The sequence below is a fragment of the Aquarana catesbeiana genome, linkage group LG02 (assembly GCF_042186555.1).
Source record: "Aquarana catesbeiana isolate 2022-GZ linkage group LG02, ASM4218655v1, whole genome shotgun sequence".
Classification (NCBI taxonomy): domain Eukaryota; kingdom Metazoa; phylum Chordata; class Amphibia; order Anura; family Ranidae; genus Aquarana; species Aquarana catesbeiana.
In genome coordinates, this window is record NC_133325.1 from 346,588,742 (window position 1) to 346,612,230 (window position 23,489).

Sequence of the window (23,489 nt, forward strand, 5' to 3'; positions counted from 1 at the left end):
GTCCTTCTCTAATAGATTCTAATATGACATGTGACTGGACCTTTAAGCCTATGATCCAGACGTGGCCACCGAAAGCTTCACCTGGCTCTAGCCTATCAAGCCTATGCTGTTATCAAGCCTGGGCTAAAATTAAATATAGAATCCTAGACCAAAAGAGACAGGGTTAATTAGAATAAGAGAAACTACATATAAACTATATTGAAATAAATAAGTTCACCTATTAATATACTAGAAGGTGATCCCTACACATGCAGTAGCACATACCTAGCTATCTGGCACTGGGCATGTGAAATAATAACAAGTACATGGCAGAGATATCCCGTCTGTCACACAGATTTAGATATACAGTACACTCAGCAGCTGCAGCTAAACTATCAGATTGTAGGATTACATGCATATCAGTCCATTCTGGCTTGGAAATGTAGCAGCATGGACAGGACATGTGCATGGAAAGGACATCCATCTAAGGTTTCAAAGCCAACTACCCATGGACAGGAAATGCATACATGATACATTTAAAGTAATTTACAAATTCAGACAATAGAAGGCAGCGGATCCAAACATAAGACAGATTAATATTTTATTATTTTTATTATTATTACTACAGACACAAGCATTTGCTTTTGCTATGTTCATTACTTTAAACATGAGCATTTAATACATGATAAAGGGTTCCCAAAACCTTGTGGGTTAGCTTAAGAGACATCACATCAGATACTGCTTGCTTTGAAGCACAATGTGTCCAAACAAAATCACAAACTGAGCCATCCAACAGTGTCTGCAGGAGATATTGAATTCTGTAAACAAATATAATAATTACAACAATGCAAGTGTAGATAAAGTACGGCTTATTGTGCATAGTATGTATTGTTTGACATTATTGACATTAGTCTCAAAATAATAAGTTGCACCCACATAAACCACCATATAAAGAAAAAAAAATATATATACTTATCACATAATTTATAATAAAAAAAATGTGAAAATGTAGAGAAATATTGTAGAGCTGTATGTCTTCCAGCTTAAAAAAGCCAAAGTTGTCTCAAGGAAGGTCAAACATAAATTTGAGCATCTCCAGCAGATATTTCCATATGCAGCTGTCATGTACTTGATCCACCAACGTTATCCTGAACACATGGATGACCTTCTTTGTGAAAAGAGGTCATATATTTCTGGTGAGTGTGGTGTGTCTCTACTGTGAGAAGAGGAAATGCACTCTATTTTTTCATGGGTGTCACTCTCCCTTTTTCAATACTTTCATCGCTTTTGGATTTTTTAATCCACTAAATGCTATCCTTTACATAATTCTATTTTAATCGGGGGGGGGGGGGGGTATTACTACTGGGGGATGAGAATATGTGTAAAAGATACATAACATTTTTACAACCAGAGTCCATCAAACATGTGTATACTTGTCATATTTGGGATGACATAAGTTATTATTGCAAAGGTGACCTGGGACACTCAGTAAATACCTAGGGCATATGCCCCAGGTCCCAAGGTCTAGCATTGCTCCTGCTCTTGACTGCCATAAAAGCACCGATTATTGTATCTGAATATACACTCACCACCACTTTATTAGGTACATCTTGCAAGTAATGGGTTGGACCCCCTTTTACCTTCAGAACTGCCTTAATTCTTCATGGCATAGATTTAAACAAGGTGTTGGGAACATTCCTCAGAGATTTTGGTCCATATTGACATGATAGTATCACGCAGTTGCTGTAGATTTGTTGGTGGCACATCCATGATGCAAATCTCCCATTCCACAACATCCCAAAGGTGCTCTATTGGATTGAGATCTGGTGACTGTGGAGGTCATTGGAGTACTGAGAACTCATTGTCATGTTCAAGAAACCAGTTTAGATGATTTGAGCTTTGTGACATGGTGCATTATCCTGCTGGAAGTAGCCATCAGAAGATGGATACACTATAGTCATAAAGAAATGGACATGGTCAGCAACAATACTCAGGTAGGCCATGGCATTTAAACAATGCCTAATTGGTACTAAGGGGCCCAAAGTGTGCCAAGAAAATATTCCCCACACCATTACACCAACACCACCAGCCTTAACCATTGATACAAAGCAGGATGGATCCATGCTTTCCTGCCATCTGAATGTCGCAGCTGAAATAGAGACTCATCAGACCAGGTAATATTTTTCCAATCTTCTATTGTCCAATTTTGCTGAGCCTGTGCAAATTGTAGCACAAGTTTCCTGTTTTTTAGCTGACAGTAGTGGCACCCAGTATGATCTTATGCTGCTTAGCCCATCTGCTTTAAGGTTGGATGTGTTGTGCATTCAGAGATGGTATTTTGCATACTTTGGGTGTAACGAGTGGTTATTTGAGTTACTGTTGCCTTTCTATCTTTTTTCTCTGTGCCCATTCTCCTGACCTCTGACATCAACAAGGCATATTCATCCACACAACTGCAGCTCCCTGGTTATTTTCTCTTTTTCAGACGATTCTCTGTAAACCCTAGAGATGGTTGTGCATGGAAATCACAGTATATCAGCAGTTTTTAAAATACTCAGACCAGCCCGTCTGACACCAACAACCATGCCACGTTCAGTCACTTAAATCCCCTTTCTTTCCCATTCTGATGCTCGGTTTGAACTTCAGCAAGTCATATTCACCATGTCTAGATGATTAAATACATTGAGTTGCTGCCATGTGATTAGCAATTTGTGTTACCAAGCAATTGAACAGGTGTACCTAATAAATTGGTGAGTGGTAAATGTATTATATGTAGGACAGAAAAAAAAACTTGTACTGCTGATTAGTATCTCATTAGATAACTTCAAATGAGCAAGCTTCTAAATGTGGTTGCTAGATTGGCAAATCTGCGACTGTACGCAATAATCAATCTTAGAATACTACTACTTATATTTTCTTTGCACTCCAACAGTACTTGTTAAAATTTGGTTACAGTAAGATACTAATACCATCCATAGTATAATTGTGATTTGTGCTATGCATTTTCAGAATCCTGCCACTACTGTTTGAAAAGGCAATTAATTACTGCACCATATCCAGTAACAATACAATCTGGCTAGGTAAAGAAAAAAGTATATTATGAAAGCTGGTAATAATGAATATATTTAAATGTTTTACTTTGTTTACAGTAACATTTACTTCAATATACAATGTTGTCATTTTTATATGTTTTTTTATAAGATATGCTATGATTTATGATACTGCAGATGAACTCTACATTTTGTTCTCTTAAAGAATGCTTGATGAAATGTAGTACATCATAGGAAGTAAGAACAATTTTAAAGAGCTGCTTCTGTTAAGAATACATTATTTGCCTAAACATGCTGATAATAGTACAATTTATTAAAGTCTGTTGACTCTAGGCACTGCTTTGACAATGACATAAGATAGCAAGCCTAGCTACAGAGATCTTACATGACAAACAGTAAGGGGGAGCAAATGCTTTATATTAACAAGAAAAATTATTTCAGGCTAAATCACAAGCTGCTGTCATCATTTCAGTTTACAATTCCTCTGAAATACAGTCACAGAGTCATGTATAGTGCTGGAAAGCAGCCATTCAATTACTTAATACACACTATAAAAAAGTTAATTACAGTAAACCCAAGATCACCTGAAAGGATATATTTCTGACATTGTGTCCACACAAAAGACTTTTAGTAACTGTTTATTAAAATGTTATTGTGGTTTTCTAAGGTGAAACATATTGATACTAACATGGACAGAAATGTCATATTTAAAGTGAATGTAGTGTTTTTGCATATATGTTCTTTATTTATTTATGATGCTCAGAACGGCAAGAAAATTATTTTTCTTTTTTTTTTTCATTTGTTTAAATTTTTTGTGAAGTAATTAAGAAAGTATACATATATACAGCCAGCAAGACAAGCTTCATACTCCTTTTCACTTGGTATTCTTATCTCTTGTTAAAAATCCCATTGTTTGCAAAGATCAGTAGCTCAAGCTGAAATCTAGATCCATAAACAAATAAACTAGAGAAGTGCTTCACACTTTCCCTATCTTCTCTGTTCAGATGGAGCATATGAAGGTTCTGTTTTGTCCTCTCTTTATAAAATCCATAATGCTCTGTGACACCAGTGTCATGAGTGGGCCATATATTGATTAATATAGATAAACTGTAATGTGCTTTTTAAAGTGTGATAAAGAGCAATTACCCATGGTAGCAATCAGTTTTCATGTAAAACTAATTGGAATGGCTGTAGAGCTGCTTGATTGCTTTTACAGTACCAAGAAGGTGCCACTTTTCCCTGTTAGTGCTGCCTGCGTTAGTTCCTGGCCCCTCCCTTTCCTCTGAGAAGCCAGGGTAGCGGTAAACTACATCAGGGTGCTGAGCAGGAGGCGCTCAGCAAACATTGGTTCCTTGATATCTTCTGGAACTAATGAAACCAGAAGTGGCAAGCATTTTGTGATTTCCAGGATCATTGCTGTCTTTCTCTGTCTGCTGTAGCTTGGGAAGTAGCTAGTCAAGCAGAAAGCAATTAATCAAACAAATGTCACTGCCTGCTTTTTGTGCCTTTTTTTCTTTCTCCATTAAAGCCAGAAGGGGGATGTTGTTTGTTGGCAATTAAATACCAATTTTATTTATTTTTTTGTATTTTTTGTCAACCCATTGCTTATTAGCCCAGGAAATTGGCATTTATGATTTCACAGATTTGGATCCCTCAGATTTCTTTGGGATTTGATTCGACATCCAAACATCTTGAAGTTAAAAAGAACCCCGCCCAAACAAAACCCAAGGCAGCTCAGCTCATCCTTAATACCTAAATAATGCCTAAACGGTTACTCTATTTTTTACCTCTGCACCAAAGATTAATTGATTAATATTTTGCATTCACAGAAGCAGTGCCGCAACACATTCAACCTTATTCTATACAGAAGTCCATCTTTATATACTGTATGTGAGCTATCGTAGTTGTCAAGGATATCAAAGATTTAATTGTTTACCTTTTATTAAAAAGTCCTTTTTATACATTCAATAATCTAGTTTTTAACCATGGTTACTGTTAACAAGGTTCCTTGTATATGCGAATACACTATAATACGCTATAAGAGTATTCACATATACACAGCCAGTTCTGAGGATCCTTGAACAAAAGTAATAGTTCAATCTGCAATACATATTTGTTAATAGGGTTGCATAATATATACAAATTACATATTAAACGGTATTTACAAAGGAATTCACAGTATAATTATGATGGATTACATGAAATTACACACAAAAACATATATACAATACAATGTACATTTTACCTCTCAGCTTCAGATCTTGTGTCCCCATGCAAAGAAAGCGCACAGCTTAGTAACAATTAATTACATATCCCCCTCTCCTTTCTAAACAGTGGCTAATATAATGCACCCTAATTGGTCCCTATGCTTAGCAAATGTATATTGAACACAGGCTGATTTGGAGGATTCAAATTAGGCTTCTGTTTACAACCCATGTGAGATGTAATAAGGAAAGACAATGGCCAGACCTTGGACAGAAAAAATGATTTACAGTAACACAAACAGGGAAGTTAGGAATGGTTTGATGCCAAAACACACTCAATGTTTCAAATATGTTCCCATCTAACTAAAATATATTTATAATTACAGTATTATTTGTTAATGGAGATTGCTTATAAATTCATTATCTAACAGTTACAAACATAAAATGTGCAATTTCCCTGTTTTCTCCCCCTCCTGATCAACATGACATTTTATATAAAGCTTGCTAATTATCTTATAAAAGCATTTTTTGTGCCTGAAGATACTATCATTCATTCAAAAGCACATTACATTTGACACATTTTTCTTTCCAAACACTCATTTTTACTTTCCATACTGCTCAAGATGCTGACAAGCTATGCCTTTTATTACATGTATACAAAGTGCTTTCCTCTAAAGTAAAGGAAAACAATGCAAATGCATAGGATGTATTTTACTTTTTGGTGCTTTCAAAAAGTCAATAGAACTCATACTGCTCCAGAATTGTTCAGGACTAATTTACTAAAATGTAAAAAAAATAAGAGCTGATCAAATTCCCTGCAAAGTAGCAACATTAACTACTGGATCAATATATTTCCAATAGCAAATGCCTGTAAACGTATATTGAATAAAAACAATATCATAGCATCATCAATAAATTTATTAGGAAAGAGCAGAGCAATGAAATACAAATCAATAAAACTTGCATATTAAAGGACTTAAAGCTTGTATGAGGATAGCTTTATTTGATTGTAGAATAGTGTTTTTTTAGCCTAACCATTTTTACTACTTAAAAGAAATACTACAAAACACTTTATCTATTTTCTTTATTAACCACTTCAATACAGGGCACTTATACACTTATACACCTTCCTGCCCAGACCAATTTTCAGCTTTCAGCACTGTCGCACTTTGAATGACAATTGCGCAGTCATACTACACTGTACCCAAACAACATTTTTATAATTTTGTTCCCACAAATAGATCTTTCTTTTGGTGGTATTTGATCACTTCTGGGATTTTTATTTACTGCTAAACAAATAAAAAAAAGACTGAAAATTTTGAAAAAAAAAAAAGTTTATTTTTTGTTTCTATTACAAAACTTTGTAATACATTTTCTCCTTCACTGATGGGCACTGATGGGGCTGCACTGACGGGCACTGATAAGGCATCACTGATGGGCACTGATGAGGTGGCACTGATGGGCACTGGTGATGGGCATTAATATGCACCACTGATGGGGCACTGATAGGCAGCACTGATAGGTGGAACTGATATGCAGCACTGATAGGCACTGAAAGGCGGCACTGATGGGCACTGAAAGGAGGCACAGATGGGCACTGAAAGGTGGCACTGATGGGCACTGAAAGGCGGCACTGATGGGCACTGAAAGGTGGCATGGATGGGCACTGAAAGGCGGCATGGATGGGCACTGATAGGTGGCACGGATGGGTACTGATAGGCGGCACGGATGGGCACTGATAGGTGGCACTGATGTACACTAATGGATGGTACTGATGGGCATCATTGATTGGCCAGCATTATTGTTCGGCACTGATTGGCATTCATTGTGGGCACTGATTGCCATCCCTGGTGGCCATGGGTGGCATACCTTGTGGTGACTAGTCGTGGGCATCCCTGGTGGTCCTGGTGGTGTCCCTGGTGGTCCAGTGTAGGCATCCTGGGGGGGGGCTGTGCTGATAATAAATCAGCACAGACCCCCCCCTGTCAGAGGAGCAGCCAATCAGCTCTCCTCTACTTGCGTCTGACACGAGCGGCGCAAGTGAGGAAAAGCCGATCAATTGCTCTTCCTGTTTATACTGTGATCAGCCGTGATTGGACACAGCTGATCACATGGTAAAGAGTCTCAGTCAGAGACTCTTTAACTAGATCAGAGTTGCGGTGTGTCAGACTGACACACCGCAACAACGGTCACCACAATGCTCACCCCCCGGGGGCGCGTAATGGTTTGATATCCTGACGTCTGGTCAGGATATTGCAACTACTTTGCCGATGTCATATTGTTATATGGCGGGCTGCAGGTGGTTAACGTCTAAATCTCTCCTAAGACAAATTAAGGGACTTCTGTCCTTGTCTGTCTGTACTTCTTATCTCATTATTGCAAGAGGGTTGAAAAGTAAGCCAACTACAGTATGTTTGGTAGAATGAGAAATTGGCAGTAGAAAACCTCCATGTTTCTGTTTAGAATGATGTAGTGTTGCACACTTAAAGTTCCCCTTGAATTTCTAGTAAACAAAAGTACTTTATTAATTTTTTAATACACTATATTGAAAACAAATAAATATTTAAAGTGGTTGTTATACTTGTTATTGCACAGAACAGCCCTGAACCCCCTCTTCTGGGGTCCCACACTGATGCTCTAGGCTTCTCTTCTTCTCTGTGACACACTTCCTATGGTGGCATATGTGCAGGCTCGCTCCCGAGCTGGGCTGTGTGCATCCATAACCATACACAGCACAACATGGCCCTACTATCCACTCAATCCTCGATGGATTTGACTGACAGTGGCAGGAGCCAATGGCTCCTGCTGCTCTAAGCCAAAACTGAGAGATGAGAGAGGAGAGAGAATAGCAGATGAGCACGGCGCTGGATTGATACAGGACTCAGGTAAGTATTTAGGAGGGAAAAGGGAGAAACAGCTACTAATAGGTTTTTTACCTTAAAGCATACAATGCTTTAAGGTAAAAAACCTTATGACTTTAGCACTAATAAAGTTAAATGCAGGTAAATTATGTCTCGTACATATGTTACAAAAGTAAGTGGCTTTTTTGAGGTTCTCTTGTAATATCATTTAAAAATATGAGGTAAGAAAATTAATTCTAGATAGTAATGTGATTTTTTTTTATTAGATGCTCCACCATAGGCAGGGTCACATAAGACTAGAAAGAGTATCACCAGCTTAACTTGGATGGACCAAGTACCGCTTTGTGCTTCAGTATGTCTCTTGTGATAGCAATGGTGCAGTAGTAGGGACTCCTCTCCTTCTGTATCTCACTCCTCCTGCTACTCTGGGCTGCAGTTAGGACTGATAGACCCATAACTCAGACATCCTTTGAGCCTTGACTAAAAGGTAAGACCTGGAGACCCTCCCTACAAGTTCAGACCTAGAAGCAATCGTACAACAGATTATATGGGTGTTACACCAGGAAATAGTGGTGGTCAGACAGGAGCTTTATATCCTAGGCACCTGGGTAGCATGCTTGGAGGAGACCACTACAATCATAACATCTCGCTTAGCAGTGCTTGAGGAAAACACAGCCTCCTCCCACCACAGATTCACTTCCATACTCCCCCAATTTAAAAATGACAAAAATCTAAATGTAAGGAACAATTTACACTTCAAGGGACTCCCAGAGGCTACGACTAGTGTAGACCTCAAGGCCACCATTCAAACACTCTGCAACACCCTCCGGGATAAACCCCATGGCACTGAATTGAAGCTGGGCAGGGTCCATAGCATTACTTTGTCATGCAAGTGAGCTTTGAAATGCAAGTGAGCTTTGAAATGCATTACCATGGTTACAAGTCATCCCCTGGCGTGACGTCACTTTCAGTTCCCCACACTACGGTGGCCCTGTACACTTCCTGGTTGGTTAGTGATTGATTCTCCTTCCATCTCACCACATGTTGGTTGCAGCTGCTGGTGTGTCTCCCTGGATGGAATGTTCCTGTGAAAAGTATAATACTACTTATAAGTGTATTGCATTTTCATTCATCAATTGGCTGTGTATACTAATACTGCACTCAGTCATCACCATAAGCTGTCAGCTGACATGGCTGACATCTTCCCCGGAGTCGCGATGAAGTCACTGCTGTGCATGCTCACGGGAGCTGCCAGTCACGGCACAAGGCTCTGAAGAAACAGCAGGAGCGGTTGTTCCTTCAGAGTGTGTGCGCCGATGACATCATTGGCAGGGTATACAGAAAATATCTCCTAAACGGTGCGAGTTTAGGAGATATTTACAGTACCTATAGGTAAGCCTTATTATAGGCTTACCTAATAGGTAAAAACAAACCAGGGGAGTTTACTTCCTCTTTAACCTACCTGGCAGTATGATTATGTCCGATTTTTGATGCTGAAAGCGGTACAATTATTTTGCATGGAAATTTGGCGTTTTATATTGTAGGCCTGTAATTCTTAGGAATAATTCACTCAAATCTGTCCAAACAAGAGTCTAGTAGACATCCTGGGTATGATAAACTTTGAAAAAGGAAATCATAAATGATAATATAATAAATAACTATAAATAATTATAACAAATAATAATATAATAATAATAACAATTATTAAATAATGTAATCAAATCAAAAACACTGAAATTTGCTCAGTTGCAGAATTGTCACTGTCATTACTTTCAGTGTTTGATGACGAATTTCCCCACAAATCATTATCGCTCAATTCTGCAGGTGATTACCTAGGTAATTTATTATCGCTGTTTTCTAGCTGGTGTAAAACCACTTTCGATGTAAAGGGACACTTTTTGGTTGCTATGGACAATCTCCAGTTTCCAGGCAGAAAGAACAGTATTTATAATATAAAATTGCATGCAGGACACTGGAGAAACCATTAGGGTCAAAAGGGATGTGAAATAAATTGATACAGTAATTTAATCTGTAAGAATACAGTGTACTGAATATGTATTGTGTTTTGTACTTTTTGAATTTGGTGCTGTTCTCCATCCCTGTGCATCGCAACGCTTGCAGGGAACGGAGCTCAGCACTGTAATAGATCCGGCGCAGGACTGCTCGCACACAGAGCGGAGGAGACATCACAGGATCATGGGGACAAGGTAAGTAACCTCTTCCTGGATCCTGCGATGCGATCCTGAGTGTGGCTCGGGGTTACCGCTTTTGTTACTGAAAATCCACCCCAAGCCACACACGGGAATACCGTCAGGGAGGTTAACCACCTCTGGGCCTGCCCCTGCAGAGCTAAAAGAATCTCTGCTCCATTGTGGCTCCTATCCCCTAGACAGACCAGTTGAATCACTGCATGGCATCTTTTAGCCTGACCCGTTTAATAGCCCCTTGAAAGCTTAGGAGGTACTGGTGGTTCATTGGACAATTCAGCAGAAGAGGGCATTGAGGAGAAAGAGGGGAGCACCATTAGAACCTTAAACATCATTACTAAAGCTAAAAAAATCTAACACCCCCACTGTTACTTTTGTCTACCAATGCCGAAGTGGCTTTCAATAGGGAGGACTGGACCATCCTGATGAAAACCCTTAATGTGTAAGGGATATAAAGGTGTGAGAGCTAAAATTATTCTTCTTGATATTTGGAGAGGCTTTTGTAGCCTTTACCTATACCATGCTTGGGTCTTCACCTCTGTCTGCGGCTGCTGACATTACTTCTGCCAGCACCACACTCAATTACTGAGGGGGTACTGTCTTAAATGGCTAGCATGCATGTCTCTCTGCATTTTAGCAATCCAGCTCCTGGCTAGCAGATAAGTCCACGTGTCTCTTTACATTCCCACTGTGTTTTATTCCAGTGATACTCTACTCTTCAGCACCCTGAGCCAGTGTATCACCAGTGATTCTCAGCATCTTCTGTTTCCAGCATCGTGTCCAGTTCCTGCATGCCTCCAGTGATCCTCAGTTTTCCCAGCTTCCTACAGTCTGAGTTACTATGTGAACCCAATGCTCAAGCCTGTATCCAGACTCCAGTAACACCCAGCACATCAGCCAGAAACCTGTGCTCCATTGTGACTCTATGTAACCCACCTAGCATTCTGTGTTCCTGTATGACTATGTGCACTCAAGCCCACATCCAGTACCCCAGTGATTTTGTGCACTCCCACCCACATACTGTGTTCCAGTGTGACCCTGCCAGAATTTTGTTTCCCAGTGTGACCTATTGCACTTCAGACTGCATCCAGTGTCTTGAGTGTCCCCCAAGTACCCCAGTACTGCTGAGACACTTTTATCTTCGAGTTTAGATGTCCCCAGCACCTCTGTCTGTCCTAAGATTGTTGTAATTCCTGCTTCTGTGATCCCAGAATCCCTGTGCTGCAAAGTACTCTCTCTAGTATACATATGGACTTTAATGGCACCCCAGTCTTAGTCCGTAGGGTTCAATATTGAGTTGGCCCACCCTTTGCAGCTATAACAAATTAAACTCTTCTGGGAAGGTTGTCTACAAGGTTTAGGAGTGTGTCAATGGGAATGTTTGACCATTCTTCCAGAAGTGCATTTGTGAGATCAGGCACTGATGTGGACAAGAAGGCCTGGCTCGCAGTGTCCACTCTAATTCATCCCAAAGATGTCGGGTTGAGGTCAGGACTCTGTGCAGGCCAGTCAAGTTCCTCCACCCCAAACTCGCTCATCCATGTCTTTATGGGCCTTGCTTTGTGCACTGATGTGCAGTCATGTTGGAACAGGAAGGGGCCATACCCAAACTGTTCGCACAATGTTGGGAGCATGAAATTGTCCAAAATGTCTTGGTATGCTGACACCTTAAGAATTCCTTTACTGGAACTAAGGGGCCAAGCCCAACTCCTGAAAAGCAACCCCACACAATAATCCCCCTCCAAATGATTTGAACCAGTACACAAAACATGGTCCACAAAGACATGGATGAGAGAGTTTGGGGTGCAAAGGGTGGGCCAACTCAATATTGAACCCTACAGAATAAGACCAGCATGCCATTAAAGTTCATGTGCGTGAAAAAGGAAGGTGTCCCAATACTTTTGGTAATATAGTGTAGCTGCGCTTAGTTCTCTATAGTTGACTGTTTGGGTGAATCATGGGATCAAAAATAGGAGCCCTCATCATCCAAACCTATCATGTTGTGGCATGTACCATCTTATGTAAGTAGCATATTGAAGAAGTACCAGGGGCACTTTAACCTGGCACCACCTAATCATCTTTTCTCTTCTCTGCCCCTTCACAGTTAATCATTACTGCTCTTAACACCCACCTTCAACTGAAACTGATTTCTTGCGATAAGTGTTGACTTTGAACATCCAACTTTAAATGAAACTGACCTTTTGCTAAAAGTGTTGTCTTCTTGCTATCTATGAGTGAAGAGGTGCTCCAAGGAATGGAGGGTAGAAGGAAAAAAGAGCAAAAAGTCCCATGAGAGAATCTTATTAGGTATAGCCAGTAAACTGCAGGGTGATTGATCAGAAAATATAACGTATGCAAATACTTACATCTAGAAGGTTACAAACCCAGAACCTAGGAAATGTGCATGTAGGGCATGATGAGAACATCACTATTTTCATGTAGAGGGGGGTCACCCTTGAGGTTCGTTGGAGTCCTTCCGGAGAAAAGTCCACAAAGAGGGACTTTATTGCTCATGTAACACCATTAACGCGTTTTATGGATTCTGCTGGCCACTTCATCAGGAAGGTGTATTCGTTTGATACATCTTAAAAAAATAGTTAGTGTTAATACAAAAATAACAGAAGTATCACAAAAAATAGTTAAGAGATCCTTTTCACTAGGAATATACATGCACATTTTTTTTTTTACTGAGACAAGGTATGTATATAAAAGATACTGTATAGTAAGGATGAGCCGAACACTCCCCGGTTCGGTTCGCACCAGAACATCTGAACAGGCAAAAAATTCATAAGAACACACGAACACCGTTAAAGTCTATGGGACACGAACATGAAAAATCAAAAGTGCTCATTTTAAAGGCTTATATGCAAGTTATTGTCTTAAAAAGTGTTTGGGGACCCGGGTCTTGCCCCAGGGGACATGTATCAATGCAAATATTTTTTCAAAAATGGCAGTTTTTTCAGGAGCAGTGTTTTTTAATGCTTAAAGTGAAACGATAGAAATATTTCTTTAAATATCATGCCAGGGGGTGTGTCTATAGTATGCCTGTAAAGTGGCGCAGTTTTCCCGTGTTTAGAACAGTGCCACAACAAAGTTACATTTCTAAAGGAAAAATTGCCATTTAAAACTGATTGCGGCTGTAATGTATTGTCGGGTCTCGGCAATATAGATAAAACTCATTGAAAAAAAGGGCATGGATTCCCCCCCCAGTCCATTACTAGGCCCTTTGGGTCTGGTATGAATATTAAAGGGAACCCCGAACCAAAATAAAAAAAAAATTGTGTGGGGGTTCCCCCAAAATCCATACCAGGCCCTTCAGGTCTGGAATGGATTTTAAGGGGAACCCTGCACCAAAATTAAAAAAAAGGCATAGTGGCCCCCCAAAATCAATACCAGACCCTTATCCGAGCACGCAACCTGGCAGGCGGCAGGAAAAGAGGAGGGAAGAGAGAGCACCCCCCTCCTGAACAGTACCAGGCCACATGCCCTCAACATGGGGAGGGTGCTTTGGGGTCTGACCCCGTTACCAATTCACATAGGGGGCCAGGATCTGGGGGTCCCCTTGTTAAAGGGGGCTTCCAGATTACAATAAGTCCCCCGCCCACATACCCCCACAACCACCGGGCAAGGGTTGTGGGAATGAGGCCCTTGTCCCCATCAACATGTTTTATGACAATAACTTGCAAATAAGCCTTTAAAATGAGCATTTTTGATTTTTCATGTTAGTGTCCCATAGACTTTAACGGTGTTATGGCGGCTTTTGAATTTGCCCTGAACACCGCATATTGTTCGGTGTATGCCGAACATCCCCAACAACCAAAGTTCGTCCCGAACTTATGCTCGGGCCGAACTGTTTGCCCATCCCTACTGTATAGTAAATATAGAAACAAATAAAAATCAATTATATAATTTATTTCAGGTAGAGTTCTCTTTTATGGGCTACATTATCTGGATGGTCACTAAACAAAAGGGTAAATCCTTGCGAGCAACTATGAAACTACCGTGAGTAATTATTCACTCACACAACACACTCTCATACACATGTGCTATGCTCAAACCAATTTATAAACATGCAGCACTTCACTATCAATCTATGTATATAAAATGAAAGTTCCAAAAAAAATTGCAAGCTGAATTAAAATTAAATGTTACGTCACTTTAAATGGCCACTACTTGATGGCGTCCACCAATAGTGTTCAGAGTACTCAGTGATCTGTGATCCCTCTGTGATCCCTCCACCAGGTGTGCTCTCGCCTGAGGGATATGACTACACTGTTCATTATGGTCTATGTGAACCTTGTCCCTCTCAGAGGGCTGGAACTTGCTCCCCAGCTTTGTATATCATTTGGCTCTCAATCTGATGCACCAGCCTTGATAGTCTCCATACATCAATACATGGAAAAGGGAAAGAAACCGCCATACATAGTGCATTATCCTTTAAGTTGGTTTAAGTCCACATAAAAAACTTACAGATGTACACCCTACATGATAAAGGTGCTTGCAGTGCACCACACTTCAAAGCGCATGCAATAGCTCCAGTATGTACATAAACGCCAGCATACAGTTCTCACACTCCTGTGATTACCACACATTCGTTCCATTGGGGGAGGGTTTTGATGACTCATAATATTTATACACAAGTGTTGCACTGTTGGACATGACACTGCACAGATTTAGGCATGAATTGAATATTTGGGAATACTAGATATAATTTCTTTTTTTTGCACTTATACATAAATTGATAGTGAAGCACTGCATGTTTGTAAATTGGATTAGCTGGATAGGTATAGTGGAGTAAATTACTGGATTTTTAAGATTTCTACATATATCTACAGTATATTAAGGGTGAAAGGACTGTATTCATGTGGATTATAAAGATTTTTCCGTTGATAGTGCCATAAATGATTTGCTTTTTTTTGGAACAAATAACATTCTCTTATAGGTATGTGTACATAGTAAATTTCAGAGATATATAGAACATTATCATCAAATTGGGTCTTGTTGCATAACACTGTTATAAAGAAAATGGAAATTTACCATTAACTGTTTTGTTCAAATCAAGGTCACAAGGCATACTGCGGAAAATAACCACTTCCAGATGGCCAGGTCAGCATGCATGCATTTCCACTTCTACTATAAGAAAATAATCATTCTGCTCTCCCCCATCTCAGTGTACCTCCTAGATGCCAGTCTCTCAGTGTACTCTGATGCAGCTGATAGCCCCCACCTTCACCGGTACTGCAATTCTGCACTGCTGCCCATCTATCACTTTTCTTCCTTGTCCCTTCCTGCACTCAGATTCCTTTAGTGCCTTTTGTGTGGCTACACAGCTCACCAAACTAAGGTGCCCTTTAGTCCCCACAGGTTCTCTGTGGCTTCCCTGTGGCTTCCTTGTTTATTAATAAGTGCATTGCTGAGTTATTAGTAAGAAAATTGCAGAATCATCAAACGCATGGATAAATTAAATAGGTTGGGGGAGTTCTGAAGGAGTTTGGCATCTTATCCAGGGAAGACCCCACTGAAAGGGGAAAGAGGCACAGCATTTACTCCTGTAACTGTTACCAGATCAGTGACTGAAAGAAACAAAGGTGGTGTGGGTGGTATGAAACCATCAAACACCTCATCAATATGCTCGTTCCTGACCAGTGACTAAGGGTATGGAATCCAGAGGATCAGGTTCCCAGCCCACAAACTAAGTTTATCAAAGGGTGAGAAAAACAATGGCAGCCTATATATTTCTCTATGTTCATATTTTTTTAAAGGCACTTTTGATCATGAGGTCCTTTATGAGTACATATTGCAACTTGCCTTGAAAAATATCAACAAATATGCAACAAAAATAATGTAGGCACAGATACATATTCAAACACATGAATGTAATAGTGTGCTCATTCCTTGCTCTATAGAGGTCTTAAAAATATTATGCATTAAATCAAGTGCAAATCAGAAACGTCAATGCTGTCCAGTTAAAGCTCCATAATGAAGATAATGCTTGTACTATATTGAATGATTGAACAAGCTAATTAACTACCAACTATGCTTAGATGGAATAGCCAATGTGAAAGGTTATGTATACCATTGTTAAAAATCACATTAGGTACTGGAAATGTTTTTACTGTTAGCAGTTTAAGTGCATTGATCTAGCAATGCACTTAACCATGACTTCTGTGGGGTTATTTTTTCAATTACCACTATAGTAATTTAAGTATTTAGGGATTGCACTCGCTCTTCTATTTCCTACAGAGAACAGATAAATCCTAGGTATTTGAATGTGACCTAATTTAACTGTTACCATATTTCAAGTGCTATATACTGTATTAGCACAATGCTATAATATACAGTCGTGCTCAAAAGTTTGCACACCCTGGCAGAAATTGTGAAATTTTGCCATTAATATTGAAAATATGACTGATCATGCTAGAAAACTGTCTTTTATTTAAGGATAGCAATCACATAAAGCCATTTATTATTACAGTTTTTTTGGATCCTTTTTAAATCATAATGATAATAGAAATCACCCAAATGGCCCTGGTAAAAAGTTTACATAGCCTGGAATGTTTGGCCTTTGTACAGACACAGAAGGTGACACACTCAGGTTAAAATGGCAATTAAAGGTTAATGTCCCACATTTGTGGCTTTTTAAATTACAATTAGTGTCTGTGTATAAATAGTCAATGAGTTTGTTAGCTCCAACATGGATGCACTAAGCAGGCTAGACACTGAGCCATGAGGAGGTAGAAAAGAACAGTCAAAAGACCTGCGTAACAAGGTAATGAAACTTTACAAAGATGAAAAAGGATATGAAAAGATATCAAAAGCCTTGAATATGGTTTAATCACTTATTAAGAAGTGGAAAATTAGGGGCTCTTTTGATACCAAGCCAAGGTCAGGTAGACCAAGAAAGATTGCAGCCACAATTGGTGGAAGAATTGCTCAGGATACAAAGAAAAACCCACAGGTAACCGCAGGAGAAATACAGGCTGCTCTCCAAAAAGACAGTGTGGTTGTTTTTAAGGAGCACAATTCAACAATACTTGAACAAAAAAGAGCTGCTACTCTACAAGACTCTGGTCCGGCCGCACCTGGAGTATGCAACTGGAGTATACTGTCCAGTTCTGGGCACCAGTCCTCAGGAAGGATGTACTGGAAATGGAATGAGTACAAAGAAGGGCAACAAAGATAATACAAGGCATACCCCACTTTTAAGTATGCAATAGGGTTTATTTACTATAGCTGGAGAGTGCAAAATCAGGCTCACTTCTGCTTAGAAACCAATGAGCTTCCAGGTTTTATTACCAAAGCTTAATTGAACAAGCTGGGTTTAGGAGCTCATTGGTTTCTAAGCAGACGTAAACCTGATTTTGCACTCTCCAGCTATAGTAAATAAACTCCATTGCGTACTTAGAAGTGGGGTGTGCCTGTAAAGGGTCTGGAGGATATTAGTTATGAAGAAAGGTTGCAAGCACTGAACTTATTCTCTCTGGAGAAGAGATGCTTGAGAGGGGATATGATTTCAATTTACAAATACCATACTGGTGACCCCGAACAGAGATAAAACTTTTTTGCGGAAGGGAGTTTAATAAGACACATGGCCACTCACTAAAATTAGAAGAAAAGAGGTTTAACCTTAAACTGCATAGAGGGTTCTTTACTGTAAGAGCAGCAAGGATGTGGAATTCCCTTCCATAGGTGGTGGTTTCAGCGGAGGGCATTGATAGTTTCAAAAATCTATTAGATAAGCACCCGAATGACCACAACATACAGGGATACACAATGTAGTACTGACCTATAATCACACACATAGGTTGGACTTGATGGGCTTGTGTCTTTTGTCAACCTCACCTACTATGTAACTATGTAACTATGCATGGTTGAGCTGCCAGAATGAAGCCTTTACTGCGCATATGCCACAAAAAAGCCAATGAGGCATGTCAAGGTGTTGTTGGGCATATTGTAACCAGTAGGGATGTTTGGTTCGCACCAGAACTTGCGAATGGGCAAAAAATGTGTTCGAACACGCGAACACCGTTAAAGTCTATGGGACACGAACATGAATAATCAAAAGTGCTAATTTTAAAGGCTTAAATGCAAGTTTTTGTCATAAAAAGTGTTTGGGGACCTGGGTCCTGCCCCAGGGGACATGGATCAATGCAAAAAAAGTTTTAAAAACGGCCATTTTTCATGAGCAGTGATTTTAATAATGCTTAAAGTGAAACAATAAAAGTATAATATCCCTTTAAATTTCATACCTGGGGGGTCTCTATAGTATGCCTGTAAAGGGGCGCATGTTTCCTGTGTTTAGAACAGTCTGACAGCAAAATTACATTTCAAAGGAAACAAAGTCATTTAAACTACTCGCGGCTATTAATGAATTGCCGGTCCGACAATACACATAAAAGTTCATTAATAAAAACGGCATGGGAATTCCCCACAGTGGAACTCCGAACCAAAATTAAAAAAAAAATTACATGGGGGGTCCCCCTAAATTCCATACCAGGCCCTTCAGGTCTGGTATGGATATTAAGGGGAACCCCAGCCAAAATTTAAAAAAAAAATGGCGTGGGGTCCCCCCAAAAATCCATACCAGACCCTTATCTGAGCACACAACCTGGCAGGCCGCAGGAAAAGAGGGGGGGGCGAGAGAGCGCCCCCCCTCCTGAATTGTACCAGGCCACATGCCCTCAACATTGGGAGGGTGCTTTGGGGTAGCCCCCAAAACACCTTGCTCCCATGTTAATGAGGACAAGGGCCTCATCCCCACAACCCTGGCCGGTGGTTGTGGGGGTCTGCGGGCGGGGGGCTTATTGGAATCTGGAAGCCCCTTTGACAAGGGGACCCCCAGATCCCAGCCCTCCCCCCTGTGTGAAATGGTAAGGGGGTACGAAAGTACCCCTACCATTTCACTAAAAAAGTGTCAAAAATGTTAAAAATGACAAGAGACAGTTTTTGACAATTCCTTTATTTAAATGCTTCTTCTTTCTTCTATCTTCTTTCGTCTTTCTTCTTTCTTCTATCTTCTATCTTCCTTCGGTTTCTTCCTCCATCTTCTTCTTCTTCTGGTTCTTCTGGTTCTTCTGGTTCTTCCTCCGGTGTTCTCATCCGGCATCTTCCTCCGTGGCGTCTGCATTTCTTCCCTTCTTCTCCTCGGGCCGCTCCGCATCCATGATGGCATGGAGGGAGGCTCCCTCTGTGTGACGCTTCTCTCTTCATCTTCTTCTCTTCATCTTCTTGTCTTCATCTTCTTTTCGGGCCGCTCCGCATCCATGATGGCATGATGGGAGGCTCCTGCTGTGTGACGCTTTTCCTCTTCTGACGGTTTTTAAATAACGGGGGGACCCCACCCCCCTCTGACACTTCCCTGTGGCATTCCCCGTGATGTCAGAGGGGGCAGGGTCACTCGTTTAGTAACCCAGACCGTTCTGACGTCACTGGGAATGCCACAGGGAAGTCCCCGTACAACCTGTGTTGCAGGCCATCCCTGCTGCTGTTCCAGACACCCACCTCAAGTATTACCTCTATAAGAGGAATGTCTGGTTCCGCTCCGCTTCCCCAGCGATTCGGGGCAATCCAGTTCAATGCAGAGGGTTTCTTAACCAGGTTGAGATATACTTTGAGATGCTGCCCCAGTCATTTCCAACGGACAGAAGCAAAGTAGGCTTTGTGATATCTTTGCTTTCTGAGAGAGCCTTGGCCTGGGCAAACCCTCTATGGGAGATGCAAAAACCTGATGCCTCATGTCCATCAAACAAGGTACGAGAACTTGCCGATTACGCCATTGACTTCCGTACTTTGGCAGCATTGGTTGCTTGGAACAATGAGGCCCTCCTGGCTGCTTTTTCTCATGGTCTCTCAGATAACATCAAAGATGAGAAAGCAGCCTGAGACATACCCACTGAGCTAGAGAAGTTGATTATGTTTGCCATTCTTATTGAATACAAAACTAGGGATGTATCATGACACAGAGTGGTGCTGCAGATACATAAACCGTGTACGTGTGCCACGTCCTGAAACTATGTTAGCAAGTAAAGGACCAAAAAAAGGGGACTTGGGACTTTGTAAGCACAGTAACAAAAAAAATATATGTATGTAACAAAAATAATTTATTGAAAAAACACATATACATAGAACATTGATTAACCACTTCCCTACCCGCCTATAGTCAAATGACGTCCACAGATGGGATCTCCCATCCTGGGTGGACGTCATATGACGGCCTCGGGTTCCAGGCCACCTAGGGGGCGCGCGCGCGCCACGTTGCTCGGGACCCAGTGCGTGTGCCCAGCGGCAGCGATGTACGCCGGGCACCCGCGATTGCCCGTTAACCGGGCCAGACCGTGGATCTGTGTGTGTAAACACGCAGATCCACGTCCTGTCAGTTCAGAGGAGAGCAATCTGTGTTCCCAGAACAGCGGAACGCTGATCGGTCTCCTCACCTTGTGCGTCCCCTCCCCCTACAGTTAGAAGTATTCCCTAGGAAACACATTTAACCCCTCCCCGCCCCCTAGTGGTTAACCCCTTCACTGCCCGTCACATTTACACAGTAATCAATGCAATTTTATAGCAATGATCGCTGTATAAATGTGAATGGTCCCAAAAATGTGTCAAAAGTGTCCGATGTGTCCGCCATAATGTCGCAGTCACGAAAAAAAATCGCTGATCACCGCTATTACTAGTAAAAAAAATAAATAAATATTTTTTTTTTAAAAATGCCATAAATCTATCCCATATTTTATAGACGCTATAACTTTTGCGCAAACCAATCAATATACGCTTATTGTGATTTTTTTTACCAAAAATATGTAGAAGAATACGTATCGGCCTAAACTGAGGAAAAAATTTTTTTTTTTTTTTTTAAATGGGATATTTATTATAGCAAAAAGTAAAAAATATTGTGTTTTTTTCAAAATTGACGCTCTTCTTTTGTTTATAGCGCAAAAAATAAAAACCGCAGAGGTGATCAGATACCACCAAAAGAAATCTCTATTTGTGGGGAAAAGAGGACGTCAATTTTGTTTGGGTGCAACGTCGCACGACCGCGCAATTGTCATTTAAATTGCGACAGCGCTGAAAACTAAAAATTGGTCTGGGAAGGAAGGGGGTGAAAATGCCCGGTATTGAACCGGTTAAAAACCACAGATCACATATATATCACAGAATATTTAGTGAAGCGATTGCTATACAAAACCATTTCATTATATGGTTACCGGATGTGAGGATAATCATCCAAGGTAACAACAGGTCCGAGAAGATGGTTGGATAGCAAATCGACGAACGATCAATTCATATCATACGGATGCTCAGTGCTCAACAAGTTTTGCGTGTCTTTACGCTTCTTCAGGAGCAGAACATGTGTTGTGGCTATCAGAAATACATAGCAAGTAATTAATATACAATATAATACTATAAATACAAAATACAAAACAAAAACAAAATACCATGATTCAAAAAGATCGTCCATGCTGGCAAAACCAAATTGATAAAGGACAGGGCCCCAAATGGAGGAGGCAGTGAGAGGTCACCATGGGGGTGCACACAACATTATGCTGTCGTTTGTAACTACAGAATGTGTCCAAGTAGGGAAATTTTTAGTTTAATATTCGGACCATGGAGACAACAAGTTATAGATAAGAAAGAACACCACGGAGCAGGAGGGAAAGAAGAAGAAGAGGGGGAGGGGAAGAGAAGAAGAAGGAAGGGAAAAGGGGGGAAAAAGGTGGGGGGGGGGACGGGGGGGGAGAAGACAGGGGCGGAAGAAAAGACAAAAGAAGGAAAAGAGGGGGAGACAAAACAGAAACCAGAAAAATGAAAGAAAGAGGGGAATAACAATGAATACTTACAAAGTGGATATGTAAGTAATTATATGACCTATAGTGAGATGGCCCATAGAGGTAGAAGTAAGCAGACGATGCACTATGGCACCACATATAATTGCACAGGGATTGGTAAAATATCCTGAAGGAAAATATGAAACTCGATTCAATAAAGGGTAAGAAAAATCACCAATAATAGAGGTATGGCAAAACTCACTCACCAACAGTTAAGATAGAGGGGTGTGACTCACACCAAACTCTTATGGGTAAATATGAGTATACGTAGAGGGCTAAGTCACAGGCTATTAAGCAGGTATGGAAGCCATAGGGACAGGAAAAATGTCCCTGGAGTTATAACTGTACGCCCTAAAGTAGTATGGGAAAGAGGAGAGGCAGTAGTGAGGGAGTGAGTTTAAAATCTATTTAGGGTATTGGGTCCAATGCGGTCATTGCCTAAGTAACCTGAGCATACCTGTATCCTGCCAGGGTAGAGGTCCCGGCGTGTGGTGCCCTTCGTCTGGTGGAACGGGTAGTACACCATAATAGGACGCCATCCTATTTGTGTGTGCATCCCGTCCGTCGTCAACCAATCGGCAATGCCGACGTGACGTCATCCGGACCGGCCGAAAACTCCCCATGCACATGCGCGCCGACTGGCCGAGGGCGCCGTCAGAAGCACTGATGACACGTCCACCAAGACAGGTGGCGCGCACAACAGGGACCGACACCAGTCAGCATGGGGAGGGAGGTCCTCCCCATCGGCTAGTGTATGCGTCACAGCACCAAAGGAAAGAGGTGGTGTGACTCTGGGCGGCCCCATGGCAACCAAGGAATCTGCCACCAGATGGTGCCCGTCCAATACAGAGTGGATATACCAGCAGGGAGAAACATTCAACAGTAGTCAAGTATAATTTGCAAATAACAATTATATGGATTTAACAAAGTCTGGGGCTGAAACTGCTTGACCGCCGCCACCCGTAGCCTTCTCTTGCTGACAGCTGTTCAGTAGCGAACAGTCTGTCTCATCATTTAAAACTGTCGCATAGTATTTTATATATAATGGCGCTTTGTTAGCGTCCTCTCTCTGCTTTACCAAATAAACTTGGAAAATTGGTTATTTATGGATCGCTCTTAGATGTTTCTTATTTTATTCACTCTCCCTGGGGATTACTGCTTCTCTGCTCGGCCTTTCCTTACGGATCCCTCTCTCCCATGGATATCGCCACGCTTTGAGTAAGAACATACAGCAGTGTATCAGCTCCACACCATACACCTGAGGAGATCTCTGTAGATGACAGCTAGCCCAGCAGTTCTGCCACGGATCCATTTTATGCTGTTTCTGACCCCCTATAACCAAGGGGTCAACTGGATCTGGTAA

The 23,489-nt window shown here is 41.0% G+C and overlaps 1 long non-coding RNA gene across 3 annotated transcripts; it reads right to left on the bottom strand.

Annotated features, from left to right (window-relative positions):
* Positions 1–567: 567 nt before the first annotated feature.
* LOC141127978 (uncharacterized) lies at positions 568–22,814 on the bottom strand. Of its 3 annotated transcripts, XR_012241624.1 has the most exons (6): positions 22,584–22,814; positions 12,668–12,885; positions 12,500–12,529; positions 9,557–9,712; positions 9,026–9,179; positions 568–797 (listed from the first exon to the last, which is right to left on the bottom strand). It is a non-coding gene; the product is annotated as an uncharacterized lncRNA (long non-coding RNA). The 3 variants fall into 3 exon arrangements; XR_012241623.1 differs by having other exon boundaries at positions 568–9,179; XR_012241625.1 differs by lacking the exon at positions 12,500–12,529 and having other exon boundaries at positions 568–9,179.
* Between the last annotated feature and the right edge of the window lie 675 nt (positions 22,815–23,489).